Raw genomic sequence first — 17,925 nt, forward strand, 5'->3', positions numbered from 1 at the left:
TCTTTCTGTGGACCACCAGTTGTTAACGGAAACTCGTCATTAATTACATACTTACATCAGAGCCATTTTGCTAGTGCAGCAGCAAGGGAGAAGGGTTTAATTTAACCAGCAAGAAAGGAAATATTAATTTAAATTATGAAACAGATTAAGCACTTTAACTTTCTCATGTTAATCAAACTTTACTTTAAATAATGTAAAATATTAATTTATGTCCAACACAAACGGTTCCCATGTTTTATTTATTTATGGCAGGGATTGGTATCCTTTTCTGGGTCAGGGACCACTGACCCACAGAAAAATCAGTAAAAAAAATCCCCATCCCACCTTGATATGACCCCCCAGCTGTGACACTTCACTCCTCTGGCTCTTCGGCCCCACCAGGGGAAGGGGAGAGACAGGGAGAACTAAGATTCAGGGCTTCCCACATAGGCCAGATTAACTCTTCTGGGGTTCTGGGGTCAGTGTATTTTGTGGACTTCCTTTCTCCCTGGCTCTGTGGTTGGGACAAAAATGAGGGGTTCAGTGTGTGGGACAGCAAGAGAGTTGGGGGTGCAGGATCTGGGCAGGAGGTGAGGTGAAGGAGGGGGTGAAGTCTGGATGGGAGGTAGCGTTCAGGAGCAGGCTGGGAGTAGGGTGTCTGGCCGGGGGAGGGTGCAGGAACAAGGGAAGGATGCAGGAGCAAGCTAGGGGTAGGTGTCTGGCCAGGAGGGAGGGTGCAGGAGCAGCCTGGGGGTAGGTGTCTGGCTGGGGAAGAGGGGTACAGGAGCAGGCTGGGGCGTGGGTAGGGTGTCTGGCCGAGGGGAGGATACAGAAGCAGGCTGGGTGTGTGGGGTCTTGGCAGGAGGGTTATGTGAGGGGGCTGAGGTGCGGGGGCTGGGTATGAGGGAGTGGAGGGCATTTACTTGCCTTTACATCCTGTGCTGGTCTCAGGTACCACCTCTCGCTGCTCCCATTGGCTGGATTCCAGCTAATGGAAGTAGCGGGGAAAGCCTCCAGGCAGCATGTCCACATGCAACTGTTCCCCCAGCCAGGAACGGGGAGAGGGAGGAGGAGTGCTTCTTCACTGTGTGCTGGATTGCACAGCAAGGCTCAGGACTGTCTTTCCCTCCCCCTCACAGTGGGAAGCTGGTGCACCAACCGTGCAGCAGGTGTAGAAGGCAGGGCAAAGCTGGAGCGCCAGCACGGGCTCCCTGTTGCAGGGGGAGAGGATGCTGAGCTTGAGCCATGGGCCTCCTGGAAAGTAACTGCAGACTAGAAGTGGTACACAGGCCACAGTTTGAGAACTCTGCTCTAGTGGCTGAGCTCGGGCACAGTGGAGAATGTATGAATAGTGTATCCCATGCAGGAATCCAGGAGTCACCTCAAAAAATCAACCCAAATCTGAGAATGGTGATGGAAGATCCTGAGAGCAGTGAGACACTGGGGCAAAGGACTAGGAGACAGGAGACCTGAGGTCTTTTACATTTTACATGCTGCCAAAAGTTGAAACTTTTCACGGCACTTGCTTCACTTGTCTTGAAGCTACATGGTTTGAGCTCGCCAGTCACTTCCTTTCCCACCTTGCACGTTGTTGATTTCTTCTTTGCTTCTCCCAAAAGCTCAAATTTGGGTTTTTCAAATTCAAAAGTAAAGACATGGTTGAGATCCTTTTCCGTAAATTGGCTATCAATCATAGGGGGCAGATCTGATTTTTTTTGTTGAAGCCATGGCCAAATCTTGTGCTGCTACTGCATCCAAATGTTTCTTGTTATGATCTTAGAAAAGCAATGAATAAAAGCATCACATTTTTTTTTATAATGTACCTGCTTGTGATGTGATATAACCACTTAAGGTACTTTGAATTTATTTTGGATTTTCTGGACAAAAATGATCACATTTTCTTTTTACACAAAACTGTTAAAGTATATTTTAATATTTTAACATGTTTCTTGCAGTTTTAATGAAGTAAGAAGTATTTTAATATACATAAGTAATATACATTTTTATTTATAAATTGCAAGTTAGTTTTTCTTATGAAATTTTGCTGTAAAAATATTTGAAATATTTTCCAAGTTTTTAATTAATATCTCAGAAACTCTTTAATATAGATATATCAATGAAATTTGGTATGTGCCGTAGCATTAGTACGTGCTATTGCTGTTCTGCAACATTAATTGTTGGGAAGTAACAAGGCTACAAATTACAAGGTTGAAAATAAACACATACTAATCTATCTAACTCAGCGTTTCCCAAAATATGGGCCGTGGGGAAAAAAATACCGGGCCTCAGCATGGCTGCCGAGAGGGGAACAGAGCAGGGCAGGCTGGGAGGAGGTGTGTGTGTGGGGGGGGGGGGGGGGAGGAACCAGCCGCCGGGAAGCAGAGTTGGGGGCAGCAGGGCTGTCCCACAGAGATGGGGGGTGGCAGGTGGGCAGCGGAAGCAGGGTTGGGGGCAGCAGGGCTGTCTCATGGAGATGGGGGGTGGCAGGTGGGCGGTCAGCAGAAGCAGGGTTAGGCGTAGCGGGGCTGTCTGGTGGAGATCCGGGCGGCCGGCTGGCGGAAGCAGGGTTGGAGGCAGTGGGCTGTCCCACAGAGATCGGGAAGGGCAGGTGGTGGAACCAGGGCTGAACGGGGGTCTGGCCGAGGGAGATCGGGAGGAGGAGGATGGGAGAAACAGCTGCCGGAAGCAGGGCTGGACGGGGGGCAGTGGGGTGGGTGGGGGGGTCGCCGGGAGAGATTGGTGGGGGGCGGGGAGGGAAGCAGCTGCCAGAAGCAAGGCTGGGCGGGGGCACAAGGGCTGGACTGGGGAGATCGGGAGGAGAAGTGGTGGGGAGAGAGGGACTGACCCGGGTACATGAGTGAGTTTGGCCTCGGGGATTCCATTTTGCCCCCCACCCCCACATACCCTCCCTCAAGTAGTTGCGAACTGCCTGGCTAGTAGACACACTCAGACAGCCTGAGCACATCTAGCAGCCAGGCAGTTTGCAGCTAAGGACTGATACACCTAATAATAATAAAACTTACCTAATTAGAAAATACTGGACATTTTATATGTCCGGTATTTTCTCAATTTGTTTCCTGGACAGAAGACTTAAATACCAGACTATCCAGTACAAAACTGGATACCTGGAAACTCTACCCCTCCTTGCACCCTCCCTCCTAGCCAGTTACCCTACCCCCAATCTGTTCCTGCCTCCTGGAGTGCCCATGTGGCGCCAGGTCCCCCAAGCCCTGGCCCAGGCTGGGTGGAGGATGCATCCAGGTGAAACACTGAAAATTATTCTTTTTTTATATGTGTTTATATTTTTGGGCTGCAAAAAACAGTACTGAAAAAAAAAACTCGGGTTCCAACTAAAGTAAAAAGTTTGGGAAACCCTGATCTAGCCAGCTTTCTATCCATCTTACAGTCCATTTCTCCAATCCATAGTCCCTTAACTTGCTGGCAAGAATATTGTGGGTGACTGTATCAAAAGCTTTGCTAGTGCTGGCACTGGGGGCTTTGGGAGGACCAGAAACAACTTAGTTGAATATTCATCATTTGTTTAATGAATACGCAAATATGCAAATGACTGTTACCGGTCCTCCAAAAGCTCGGGAATGGATTTACTGGTCCCTGTGTCAAAAAGCTTGGGAACCCCGATCTAACTAATCTACGTAAGTACTTACTCGCCTAACCGTGGCACAAGGGTGGGAGCAGTCTGCAGTGTTGCTGGATTTGTGATAATTATCTGATTCTTTAATAAAACATATCTCCAAAAAACTTTGGAATTTTGAATCTGTACATTAAATCTTGATTTTGGCCGAAGTGAGAATAACTGTGACATATTACGTAAAGTGGTAAAGTAGATGTTAATATCAATTGTTATACAATCTGAAACTTTTTGGCACCTGTAGGACTTTCTTGCTAAAATATCATTCATTTTGGATTGAAAATGAAAAAAAAAACCTGGAGCAGTCAAGATTTTTTTTGTGCTCTGACTCCGCTCCAGCTCTGGGCAAAAACCTGCAGCTCCACTGCTCCGCGCTCCAGCTCTGGGCTCCGCTCCAAAGCCCTGGATTTTTCAGAGGTGCTGAGCACCCACAGTTCCCATTAGCTTCCATTAGAACTGTGTCTGCTCAATGTCTCCGAAAAATCAGGCCTTAAAGGGGGAGTTTTTGAAACGTATTTACGTTCATAATGACACAGCAAGGTTCCTACAGGGATTTTAAAAAAGCACCCAAAGCACCTGGTATATCGTAAATGCTTGTTATGCCACTAGAGACAATGGGATTGCTGACACACCAAATTTAGGGGTAGAAATGTAGCCGTGTTAGTCTGGTGTAGCTGAAACAAAATACACTTCCTGAGGAAGTGGGTCTGGCCCACGAAAGCTCATCATCTAATAAACCATCTTGTTAGTCTTTAAAGTGCTACATAGTCCTGTCTTTTGTTTCAAATTTAGGGGGTAATCAGCTGGAGGGTTTTTTTTTTCAACTCATTGGATGTATATACCTGTTGGATTCAGGCCTCACCTGTAGCTTATAACAATCCATTATCCTCTAATTATCATAGCATTTCTATGCTAATAGGCCAAATTCAGCCCTATGTTAAAGCCACCCACTATGCTGGCACAAGACTAAATTCATCCAGCTACATTTACATGAGGTGTCCATGTTAGACACCTACCAGTATCAATGTGTCATTAATTCTGCTCTGGTAGGAAAAAGTCCCCATAAGTCTAGCTGTAGATGTGACAGACGCATAAGTGGGTAATAGGCAAAGATTATTTCCACTGATACTGAATCATTAATATCACCTCCGAGTCAGAACCAAAGAAAAGGCCAGATTCTTTTATTGGTGCCACCAGTGCATATCTGGAGTAATGCCAGATCTACACCACTGTGACAGCTGAAATTGGCCCTGAATATTTAATAATTTTAACATGAATGGATACGAGTCATTTCCTGATTGAATGGAGGCAGAGAGCTATCAATACTGATCTACCTTCGTGTCTGGTAAAGGCGGAAAGCAGCCTTCCGATTCCTCTCATTTTCTTATAACATAAAAGGTGAGAAGCTCATTTTGAGCTTGATGCCTGTGGAGTAAAGAGAAGAAGTTTGTAGGGTATAACTCTATATAATGCAGAAAATGCAACCCTTAATGGTCTCTCTCTAAACAGAAAATCCATGGTGGCACACATACACGTAAGGGCCAGGTTCACATAATGTTTGAGTCGTCAGATCATTCATATTTAAAAACCCCTCCAACCCATGCCCAGATCCTGTGCAGTGCTTTTGGAACCTGTGTCTCTCAAAGCATTTGACAATGGAGGTAAATATCATTATCCCCATTTTATAGATGGACGTAAGAACGGCCATACCGGGTCAGACCAAAGGTCCTTCTAGCCCAGTATCCTGTCTGCCGACAGTGGCCAGCGCCAGGTGCCCCAGAGAGGGTGGACCGAAGACACGATCAAGCAATTTGTCTTCTGCCATCTCTCTCCAGCCTCTGACACCAATTTATCCCCTGGCTAATAGCCTTTTATGGACCTAACCTCCATGAAATTATCTAGCTTCTCTTTAAACTCTATTATAGCCCTAGCCTTCACAGCCTTCTCTGGCAAGGAGTTCTACAGGTTGACTACACGCTGTGTGAAGAAGAACTTTCTTTTATTATTTTTAAACCTGCTACCCATTAATTTCATTTGGTGTCCTCTAGTTCTTCTATTTAGGGAACTAATAAATAACTTTTCTTTATCGGCCCTCTCCACACCACTCATGATTTTATATACCTCTATCATATTCCCCCCTCAGTCTCCTTTTCTCTAAACTGAAAAGTCCCAGTCGTTTTAACCTCTCCTCATGTGGGACCCGTTCCAAACCCCTAATCATTTTAGTTGCCCTTTTCTGAACCCTTTCCAAGGCCAAAATATCTTTTTTGAGGTGAGGAGACCACATCTGTACACAGTATTCAAGATGTGGGCATACCATAGTTTTATACAGGGGCAGTAAGATATTCTGGGTCTTATTTTCTATCTCTTTCCTAATAATTTCTAGCATCCTATTTGCCTTTTTGACCGCCACTGCACACAGCATGGAAGTTTTCAGAGAACTGTCCACGATAACTCCAAGATCTCTTTCCTGATTTGTTGTAGCCAAATTTGCCCCCATCATACTGTACGTCTAGTTGGGGTTATTTTTCCCGATGTGCATTACTTTACACTTATCCACATTAAATTTCATTTGCCATTTTGTTGCCCAATCACTCAGTTTGGTGAGATCTTCTTGGAGTCCCTCACCGTCTGCTTCTGTCTTGACTATCCTAAACAGTTTGGTATCATCTGCAAACTTTACCACCTCACTGTTTACCCCTTTCTCCAGATCATTCATGAATAAGTTGAAAAGGATTGGTCCCAGGACTGACCCTTGGGGGACACCACTAGTTACTCCTCTCCAATCTGAAAATTTACCATTTATTCCTACCCTTTGTTTCCTGTCCTTTAACCAGTTCTCAATCCAAGAAAGGACCTTCCCTCTTATCCCATGGCCATGTAATTTACACAAGAGCCTTTGGTGAGGGACCTTGTCAAAGGCTTTCTGAAAATCTAAGTATAGTATATCTACTGTATCCCCCTTATCTGCATGTTTGTTAACCCCTTCAAAAAACTCTAATAGATTAGTAAGACAGGATTTCCTTTTACAGAAACCATGTTGATTTTGTCCAACAAATTATGTTCTTCTACATGCTTCACAATTTTATTCTTTACTATTGTTTCGACTAATTTGCCCGGTACTGAAGTTAGACTTATCGGTCTGTAATTGCCAGGATCGCCTCTAGAGCCCTTTTTAAATATTGGTGTCACGTTGGCTACCTTCCAGTCATTAGGTACGGAAGCTGATTTAAAGGATAGGTTACAAACCACAGATAATAGCTCAGCAATTTCCCATTTGAGTTCTTTTAGAACCCTTGGATGAATGCCATCTGGTCCCGGAGATTTGTTAACATTAAGTTTTTCTATTTGTTCCAAAACCTCCTCTAATGACACTTCAATCCGGGACAGTTCCTCAGATTCATCACCCACAAAGGACGGTGCAGATTCGGGAATCTCCCCAACATCCTCAGCTGTGAAGACTGAAGCAAAGAAATCATTTAGTTTCTCCGCAATGGCTTTATCGTCCTCGATTGCTCCTTTTATAGCTCGATCATCTAGGGGACCTATAGGTTTTTTAGCAGGCTTCCTGCTTCTAATGTACTTAAAAAACATTTTGTTATTTCTTTTTGAGTTTTTGGCTAGCTGTTCCTCAAAATCTTTTTTTGCTTTTCTTACTGCAATTTTACAATAATTTTACATTGAGGTGAGGTAATTGCTCAAGGTCTCACTTGTTCAACAGGCCAGAACTGGGATTAAAACTCAGGTCTCTTGTATTTTAGGCAAATATATCTACTGGGCCATACTGCCTCCCAGACTGCCATTGCCAAAGCTGTTTCAAATTTGCTAGGCCCATCACCAACATAAATCCCCCTTCCCTATGCTCTCTGCACCATGGGTCAGTTGCCCATTTTTGCTCAGGACTTAGTTTTTAATAAAGAGGTGCTCAAGAGCACAAGCATTTTTTTAAATTTTCACAACTGATGTGGCAAATCCAGAGGAGCCAGAGCTATGAACTGTCAAGCGTAGAGATGCCAGGGCTCAGCCCTGGCACGTCCCAGCACAAAATTAAGCATTGTGTGTGCTGTGTGCAGTAGCTGGAGTTACATGGCTACCAGAGACTGCTTTCCACTGTTGTCACACTTCACGTGGGCCATGGCCTGATGTGATTTGGTTCTGATTGAATCAGGGGTGCATTTCCCTCTGCCAGAAACTTGCTTTATGCTGTCTTCCATTCAGTTCACTCAGGCTACATTTACACTACAAGTTTTCTCAGCAAAAAATATGCTAACAAGGGACTCGTTTGCATGAGTCACAATCTCATTTACATATTTCTGCCGATCCGTTTTTGCACTCGGGGATTTTGTACAAAAACAAGTAGTGTGGATGTTTTCTTTTTGCACAAAAACCCCTTTTTCCACAAGATTGGTATACCTCCTTATTTGGGGCATAAGGATCTTGTGGAAAAAGGGGGGTTTCGGCAAAAAGAAGACATCCACACTGCGGCTGTGTCTACACTGGCCCCTTCTTTGGAAGGGGCATGCTAATTTTGAACTTGGGAATAGGGAAATCCGTGGGGGATTTAAATATCCCCCGTGGGATTTAAATAAACATGGCCACCGCTTTTTTTTCCGGCTTGGGGAAAAGCCGGAAAAAAGCGTCTAGACTGACGCGATCCTCCGGAATAAAGCCCTATTCCAGAGGATTTCTTATTCCTACTTTGAAGTGTAGACACAGCCTGCTTGTTTTTGCACAAAACCCCCTAACACAAAAACGGATTGGCAGAAAATATGAAAATGAGATTGCAACTCATTGAAATGAGTCCCTTGTTAGCATATTTTTTGCCAAGAAAATTCGTAGTGTAGGAGTAGCCTCAGAGCATAACACTTTCCATCTGAACGTACCAATGAGCTTCCCAAACATGAATGAGTGTAATCACCAAACAGAGCTGTGATATAGGTAAATAGCATTAGCCACACGTTACAAATAAGGAGATTCAAGCACAGAGATGCAGGTGGGGAGAAATGTAACTTCAATTCCACACAATTTTCAGCAAATCCAAAGATCTTAAAGTATCACCAGGCCTTGTATTGGTCCCCTGCACAGGGTGACTGTCACTAATAGACTAAACACAGCCAACTGAAAACAGCAATCCAAGAGGAAACCATTGAAAAAGATACATCTTACTGCACCCCTAAATTTGCCTTTGCATAGCCGCTGAGGCACAGATAGGTGGTAACTTACAGAGATGGGGAAAAAAAACCCTCACATCAAGAGCAACCTATTATCTATCCCTTTTTGACCTAGTGGTTAGTGGAAGTTTGGGGCGCTGCAGGCTGTTTCCATTCGGAGGAGACACCAATGGTACAGCCACGTCGTTGATGTAATCCTGTTTGCAAAGAATATAAAAAGTTCTGTTTCCTTGAACACTGAAGGAATTAAACAGCAGGTTTGCTCCCTTCTCTAAGGACATGTCTACACTAGGAAATTATTTCAAAATAACTAAACTCAAAATAACTCCTGAAATAACAACATCGAAGTGCATGTCTCCTCCTCAGGAGAGCCTCAAAATTAGTCCAAGGCAGGCTCTGTTATTGTGGATGCGCTACCTTGACTTACAGCCCCAGGAAGCACTGGGGAGTAATGACTTTGAATTACTCTGGGAAGTAGTTATTTTGAAATAGCAGCAGCAGAGCATCCATACTATCGCAATTTCAAAATAAGCATTATTCCCTGAAGAAAGCAGGAGTACAGATTTTGAAATAGCCAGCCCATCATTTCAAAATAATGGGCTTAGTAGTGTGGACGCTCCACTTGTTATTCCATAATAACTCTCTAGTGTGAACCAGGGCTAAGTGTCTTTCAGTCAGTACTCAAAACTCCACAGCATTCTTTCCCTAGAGCAGTGGTCCCCAACCTTTTGAGGTTGTCGGGCGCCAGGGGGCGTGGCCGTTCGCCTGCCGGGCGCCAGGGGGTGGGGACACTTGCGCGCCTGGGGGCACCCCCCCCATAGCCACATGCCTGGGGGCGCCCCCCCCCATAGCCGCATGCCCAAGGGCGGGGCCCCCCCATAGCCACGCGCCCGGGGCCGCCGCTCCTCCCCCCCCCCGCAAGCGCCGCACGCCCGAGGCCGGGGCCGGCGCTTCGCCCCCCCCCCCCCCGCAAGCGCCGCACCATGTGCCCGGGGCCAGGCCAGCCCCTAGCACCCGGCGGGCTCATGAAAATGCCCCTGCAGGCGCCATGGCGCCCGCGGGCACCGTGTTGGGGACCACAGCCCTAGAGTTTGCTCAGAGCCACACTATGGTACTTGTTCAAGCTTTCTGGATTTTCCTTGCCATTTCTCTTGTGATTCTCTTCCCCACACAGACACCTGCACCAAAAAATACCCAGCAAAACTCCTCCACCCACATAATTTAAAATCCTGCATGAACTCATATGTGCCTCAGTTTTGCACAGTGACAGCTTTGCAGTTTGTGGTTTTGAGGCCTTAAAATTGTTTCTCACATTTATCCCAAATGAAAGGCGGCTGTGACACTCATCAGTTTCAATGAGGTTTAATCTAGTCTGTAACAACACAAATTAAATCGGGGGCTAATAGCCAGAATCCTGCAGCTATCTGAGGCCATAGGAAGAGAGAAATGGTCTCTGAGGCTATGTCTACACAGCAGTATTATTTTGGAATTGTTACACCTTGGTTCAGTGATGTAATGGGAGCCTCAAGGGTTAAAGCTGACTACCCAGTGAAAACTACTGGATGATGGTGAAACAAATTATTTTTATTAAGTGGAATGATTTTTTTTATCAAAACTAACAATTATCAAATGGGTTTTTTTTAAACTAGCAATTGCTTAATACTTTTACAGCGTAGAAAAGCTTGGGCACAATTATACTTAACTGATCACAATTCTTTTATTACAATTCACTTATATTAAATTACTATATCTATTTTGCTTAACGAAAAATACAAAAACAAAGCCCATATAATGATAATAAAAACTTTGTCCAAAGCTAGCCCCTCTATGGTTATTTTAGGGCAGCTGGTGGAGTTAGTCATAAATTTACTTTTACAACTTAACAACTCCTGGACTTCTATTTCTAACACTTATACTTAACTTAAATACAACACTATTACACAACACAAAATTATACAATTCACACAATTTGGTTAACAGGACTTGGATTCACTTTACAGAATTACACAGTGAAATTAACACAATTTAACTATTAATGAAACCAATAACTAATACATTTAAGCAATACTTACAAATCCAGCAACGATAATAACACAAAGACACACTAGAACTCGGAGCATGCTCAGGACTCGTGCACCCCAATATTTGATTTGAAGGGTGGAGAGGCAGCTTCAGGGTGATCAATCCTTTAGCCAGGCAAAAAAAGACACGTGCCCTCAATACACGGAACCTCCGTCGAACAAAGGGGTAGAGGGTCTTTTATACAAAAATTCGGTGTCTAATGCCATGCTTGGAAATCTAATAATGCGAGAACAACTTGAATCGAATGCCCTGGCTATTAAACGCCTCGGCAACCAAACAAGCAAGGAACTAAAACTACTTTCAGATAAAATTGAAGAAATACATGTGTATATTATGCAAAATAGATTAGCTCTTAATTACTTGTTAGCAAAAGAAAATAGTTTTTGTAGTTAGTTCTGCATTTGGCAGGGCCTGATAGGCTAGTGATGAGATGTATGCGTGATCCCCTCGTGGACAGGACAGGACAGGACAGGACAGATGCGGCATAGTTAGTGTGAGACAGTTGTGTTTTATTACCTTATGTTTTCTTTTTCTCTTGCCTCTAAGACCGGTCAAGCTACAGTTAAATGAGGCTTATCTGTAAGTGCAGCTGGGTATTATCTAGTTATGCTCACCTCCCTATTTTCTGGTGCTTCTGAGTTCCAGGATGCCTGTAAGGTTAAATTCTCTTTACAAAAACTGCATTGTGCTTCCCATGCTCCTCTGAGTATCTGGGTTTTGTGTGAGGGGCCTTGTGTGGCAGGATGGGCTATGCGCGAAGGCCGTGGACAGAAAAAGCCTGCTTTACAACAGGAATAACGTTGGTAGTCTAATGGTGTGAGCAGGGGAATGAGGAACTGGGAGTTCTGAGTGCTGTTTCAAGTTTACCATGAGCACACTGATCACCTTGAACAAATTTCAGTGCCTCAACATCTCTGTAAAACGAGGCCAAGAATCCTTACCTTTCTAAGAGTATTGCGAGGGTTAATGGGTATTGGTGAACTGTTTTGAGAGAGGCCAAGGTTATACCTCTTTTTCTGAGGCATAAGGATCTTGTGCAAAAGGGGGTTTTTGCACAAAAAGGAAATGTCCACATTGCTTGTTTTTGTGCAAAAACCCCTTGTGCAAAAATGGATTGGAAGAGATTATGCAAATGAAGCACAAGAAAATGCTAATCCGCGCTTCATTTGCATTGCCTCGTCTGGCAAAACTCATAGGCTACGTCTACACTGGCGCGATCTTGCGCCAGAGATATGCAAATGAGGCTAAGTGTGGAATATCGCCGAGCCTCAATTGCATATCTAATGAGCCACCATTTTTGCAGAAGAGGCTCTTGTGCTAGAAGGAGCTGTCTACACTGCCTCTTCTTGTGCAAGAAAAACCCTCTTATGCAATGCTACTACACTGATTATTTTCAGCAGTGTAGACAGCTCTTTCTGGTGCAAAAGCCTCTTCCGCAAAATGGCAGCTCATTAGGTATGCAAATGAGGCTCAGCAATATTCCACACTTAGCCTCATTTGCATACTTCTGGCGCAAGAACCCGCCAGTGTAGACATAGACAAGCCATAGTGTAGATGTAGCCCCAAAGAGCTGAGGCATGTGCCTTTTCCTCTTCCAGAACTCCAGAAGTGGGGAATGAGTCCAGGGTTGCGGTTCCAGTGGGGACCTGTCTTGAATCACATTAGTGAATTGATTTAATACTTATCACCATAGAAAACCAATATACAGCAGATACTACCAGTGCACTAAGATGTCTATTTCCTACCACCTGCCAGACTTCTGCTGAAAACCACAACAGTCATCAGACAGTTAAGGTGTCAGCAATGTGGGGAAAGCTGCTTTAGGATGTGAGCAATAAAAATGGTGCATCTTAGCTTTATTATGTCCTAAGCTTCAGAGCTCAGACTGTCTGGAAGTTACTTTGGAGCAGGGTTATGATCTCTCAGGGTCTGAGCCAAAGCCCGTGGCAGTTAATGGGGAGTCTCCCATCCCTTTTTGATTCTGGATCAAGCCTTAAATGTGCTTTGCTAAGCCACATACTTCCTGCCTGCTGCCTGTTGTCCCCTCTGGAATTCTCCAGTACCATGGAGATCGCTAGCTGCTGAACCAGGTCTCTTCCTATTGCTACATTGCTGCCCAGCGCAGGGCTGTAGCTTGCTGGAATAATTACTGAAGCCACTAGCTCATAAGGAGGGACTGAGCACATGTCTTCCAAAGACCCCAAACTATATGCAGAAATCACTTCACCAGGATCCAACACTGGGCTCTTGTGGAATCTGGCATACTGTATTGAAGAGCATACAGCAATGCTAGACATGCTACAGCTGCATGTTGGCAGAAATCCAGCTGCAGAAATCTTATTTAAGATACGCGAGCTAATGCTAAGTAAAAGCCCATTCTAGCAAAATGAGTAACAACCAAACCTCCAAATGGATCTGTGTTCCTGTTATCTTGGAGGAATGTTTTTGTACCATCCTTGATATTGGAATGCGGTTGTGTGAGCACTCTGTGCCTAGCACCTTAGGGAATGTGTGTTCTTGTAAAATCAGTCCTGCTCTTGTCAGATTCTGTGAGTGGGTCGTGCTCCTTACTCACAGCTTGTCTTTTATATCAGTAAAGCTATAACTACTTCTGTAGCCCAGGCCTCAGGCTTCATACCAGGCCTCTGATACAAGTGCCTATGCCTCAGGTTGTCTTCTTGCCACAGTCTCTTTTAACAGTCATTGAAATGGCCTCTGCTACAAATGCCATTCTCTTTGTACCTCTGTTCAGGATGACAACTACCTTTGATTTTTTGAGAGAGGTCACACCACAGCCTACTTGTCAATGAATTTTGGTTTGTTTTTTAATTTGAGAACAGTGTGACTATCTTCCCAGCTCATGTTCCCACTGATGACCTCCTAGGTCTGAGTAGTTAAATACCACTCTTGTACAGGTCTATTTTCAGAAGCAACCATGTTGGTTTAATTACTTCTTGGTGATCTACTTCTTTTCATATTTCAGAAATTGTGTCCTTCTGCACCGTGCTGTCTTTGGATGTGATTATCTGTGGTATAATGGGCAAAGCACCATGAGAAATGAGGCACTATATTAAACCAAAATGTCAGCCATATTACTTATTTTATTTTCTGCTTTAATTCAGCAAATGCTATAGTTCATGCTCCAAAGAACAAGTGGAAGATGGGGAAAATAACACCAACTAATGCTATTTCAGGATATGTATATTCTTCTGTTCTGTCAAAACAAATGAATCTAGAAAATAGATTTTCTTTGGTCAGACTTTGTTAGCCTTGTCAGCTAAAATTAAACCTGAATTATTTGCACTATCTTCTGCAAAAGTCTTCATGATGAGGTTTTTCTGATAGCTGCAGTGAAAGATATAAAGATAGCTAAGTGGCAAAAAAAACCATTGCTGCCTGACTTCCTGCTAGTGTTTATTATTTCATGTTGATCTCCATGTTTTTCAAAGCGGTTAACATCTTTGGGATGGTAATGCCTTTTCTTCAAGAGCTCTGATCAGAATAAACCAGTTCTTCTGACCCCCCTATCTTAATGCCCTTAATTAGGAAGAATTCCAGAAAGTGTTTTACAAACCAGTTTTCAATGGGAACTTCTCTCGGATGCCCAGATTCTGCATTTGGACTGATAAACACTTAGCAAGAGCAAGGAAAGTAATGTTAGAATAGTCCCTTTTTTACGGCTGAGGAACTTAGGCGCAGAGAAGTGATGTGACTTGATCGAGGTTTAACACTCAACAGAAACTGTAAGCAATAGCTTAAAATAGAAAATGAAGCATTATGTACTGTATCCAATTATAACATCCTGGAGAACTTCTGGAAAGCAACATAGAGGGGAGGGATAGCTCAGTGGTTTCAGCATTGGCTTGCTGAACCCACGGTTGTGCATTCAATCCTTGAGGGGGCCATTTAGGGATCTGGGGCAAATCTATCAGGGATGGTACTTCGTCTTGCCCTGCAGGCAGGGGACTGGACTTGATGACCTCTCAAGGTCCTTTCCAGCTCTATGAGCTAGGTATAGCTCCAACATATGATTGCCCAGAGGAGAACCTGGATAGCACTCTAGGGTGATACCTCTGCCCTGAAGAAAAGGGCCAGTGTTATTTTCCATGAATGGTTAGAACCGGGGCTTTGTATCATTTATATGACAGGAAAAATGTCTCACTTTCTGGGGCTTAATAACACCAGACTGTAGCCTTGTTTGGTACAGCTATTTCCCCACAAGTGTTTCACTGATGCTTGGGAGTGATAGGGAGACAAAACCATCAACACGTTGTGAAACAAACATAGCATCTGAGGCTTTTCTCAGGGCAAGTGTCTGCTTGAAATGCTTTAAGTCACTGTAGTGCTTTAATGAAGACGCTTTATGCCAAAGGGAAAGAGCTCTTCCAGAATCATAGTTAATTCATCTCCTTGAGAGGTGGTAGCCATGTGGGTGGATGAAACTCTCCTATTGATGTAGCACTGTCTGCTTGGGGAAGAGGGTTAGGTATGGATCATTTCCATCCCCGAATGGCATAGTAATACCAGAGTAATGCTACAGCGTAGATCAGAACTTCAATAGGAGTTTTGCCTGATTAAGAACAACGGCATAAGACCTTAGTCATGAAATACAAGTAGTGCAGAGAGAATACTGCACACACTCCATGGTATTCCTCAGTATCATTCTCTTCTTTGTGCTATATGGTACGTTAAGCCCAATGGAACAGTGTGTACTCACACATCCATTTTATTCCATTGATGTCATTGACTAGCTGAGAGGAGAGGGGAACCAAGATGCCACATTCTGTCACCAGTTACTGAGGAAAGTTCTGGGCCAGGTGTGGCCTGTAATCTACATCAGAATCAGCAGAGGCCGTGGAATCTGTCACATTAATGCTGACGTCTGAGCCAAAAGGTGGGGATTTCTGCATCGCATTTCAGTACATCTTGTGGCACTGCGGCGGAAGCAAAGACAAAGGTACATTTATTCTAGAATGTGCTGATGTGCAAAGCCAACTGCATCCGGAGCCCATTGTCACTGGCGTAATACAGTGTCAGCTTGCATTGTGACCTGAACAACTGCAATGGAGTCAGTGGAGCTGCATATCTGTAGCTTGAGGTTAGGACTTGGGCCCAAGTGAATGCAGAATCTGTTACTGTCATTTGCTTTTTGAAAAGCATCATGATTAAAGCTTGTGCTTTAGCTTGCTAGGCCGAGGTCTTCCAAAAGTAGACTTCTAGATTGGCAGTTTCCAAAGGGCCTAACACCATATTTAGGTACCAATTTTTCAAAACTGATGAGCACCCAGAAGCTCTTACTTAATTCAGGAGTTTTAAAAATTTGGTCTCTTATATTGGCCCTAACCATGAATTTGGGAACCTGCATATAAGCAACTGCTTTTGAAGTGTTTGGCATTAAATATCAAGTAAAGAAGAAGAGAACAGCCAAAACACAATTGAAATATCTTGGGAAGGGACTGTTACTTTGTTCTGTTTCTTCAGTACTGAGTTAATAACCTGAGCTTCTATGGCGATTGCAATACAAATGAATAATAATCAAACTTGTGATCGTTCTTAATTATATTTTATAAAACACACAAATAAGTTTTCAAACTATGAGAATTCAAAATTCTCTTCCAAGCATCTGATAATATTATGTTATGGCAGTGGTCCAGGACCTTCTTCAGGCTGTTCGTAGGTATACCGAAAATAAGACTTTTAAGCAGTAGTCTGATAAATGTCACAGAATTTGCTAAATTTGCTGGAGGATTTCCCCGTTTGTGATGCAGAAAGTAATACTGCTGTGACATTGATTTCAGTATACTGATAGTCATGCAGATTCTATAAAACTAACTGATGACTGTTTAAAATGTTTATTTTCAGTTAACTGGGTCTACAACTTTAAAATGTGGGCAGTCTTTATATGCCTTGCTCTGCATAACTCCAGGAACTTGAAAACTACTGACATGGAATGTGCATCAGGGTCTGACAAGATTTCTCTGGGAAACTGATCCTGCTAAAAACAATGCCTGGGGCAGTAGCCACAGTCTCAGCTTCTCCATTAGATAATGCTCTGGCTTCAGGGTTCCTGGTGGCAAAATCCACCTCAACAAGTATTTATTTATTTCTATTCCTGGAGGGTTTGAAGAGGTGCCTTACGATACCTAGAGATGCTCTAGCAAGCACTTCCTTAATGACGGGCCACAGCTGTGATGGTGACTTACAGGGTCCCTTTAGCCAAGTAGGCTATCTATACTGGGGAAGTTTGGCGAGCAAAGTGCTGTCACCGTGCAAAAGCTGCCAGAAGTGAAACCCCATCAAACTAGTTTTTCTGCTTCTCATTGTTGAAATGTGATGGCCACATTGCTAGCACCCTGTTGATAGACAGAGCAAAGCAATGTGGGTAAGCATCCCCAGAGCAGTGTTATGGGAAGGCAGAGCTGATCCCTGCACTTCCTGGGATTCCTTCTGAGTTCTCCCACTACATTATCAGGTGCTGGGAGCAGCATAATGAGTAGCTCTGTGAGCTCTTCATGAAACTCTCCAGTCCTCCCCCTGCAGCAGCAGTCTGCCAGCTCCTGTGCGTGTAGGGGGACAGAACAGAACCATTCCAATGATTTGCTCTTTTTTGTTCCTCAAACGGAGCAGCTCACTCAGCTGTCCAATACTTCTTAGAGCTTTGAAAGGGGAGGGGCGCATCCTTGCAGGGCAGCAGAGATCACAAAACTCTGAGAAAAGCATCAGGACAGGAATTGTGGGATACTAGTGGAAGCCATCCCCTCGACAAAACAAACAACAGAGTCCACACTAGCTCTTTGTGGACAATAAATGGAGGGGAAAAGAAAAACATTTCTAGCAGGGCTGGAAATTTTCTGTCATCAAAACATGATGTTTTTCCCAAAACTACGCTCTCACTGTTTTGTCACCAAAAAGCAGTTTTGCCACCATTGTAGATACGACCTTACACTTTTAACTGTTAAGTCATAACTCTTACAGTATTTTTTTACTGTCTCAAATGTATAAGGCTAATACAAATTCAATTTAAACCTGTCACAGGTTGTTTCT

The 17,925-nt window shown here is 43.8% G+C and overlaps 1 long non-coding RNA gene across 1 annotated transcript; it reads right to left on the reverse strand.

The window, feature by feature from the left end:
- Positions 1-1,627: 1,627 nt before the first annotated feature.
- LOC142827273 (uncharacterized) lies at positions 1,628-11,226 on the reverse strand. The gene is made up of 3 exons (XR_012901898.1): positions 10,872-11,226; positions 4,963-5,053; positions 1,628-1,754 (listed from the first exon to the last, which is right to left on the reverse strand). It is a non-coding gene; the product is annotated as an uncharacterized LOC142827273 (long non-coding RNA).
- Between the last annotated feature and the right edge of the window lie 6,699 nt (positions 11,227-17,925).

Source organism: Pelodiscus sinensis, chromosome 2 (genome assembly GCF_049634645.1).
Source record: "Pelodiscus sinensis isolate JC-2024 chromosome 2, ASM4963464v1, whole genome shotgun sequence".
Classification (NCBI taxonomy): Eukaryota; Metazoa; Chordata; order Testudines; family Trionychidae; genus Pelodiscus; species Pelodiscus sinensis.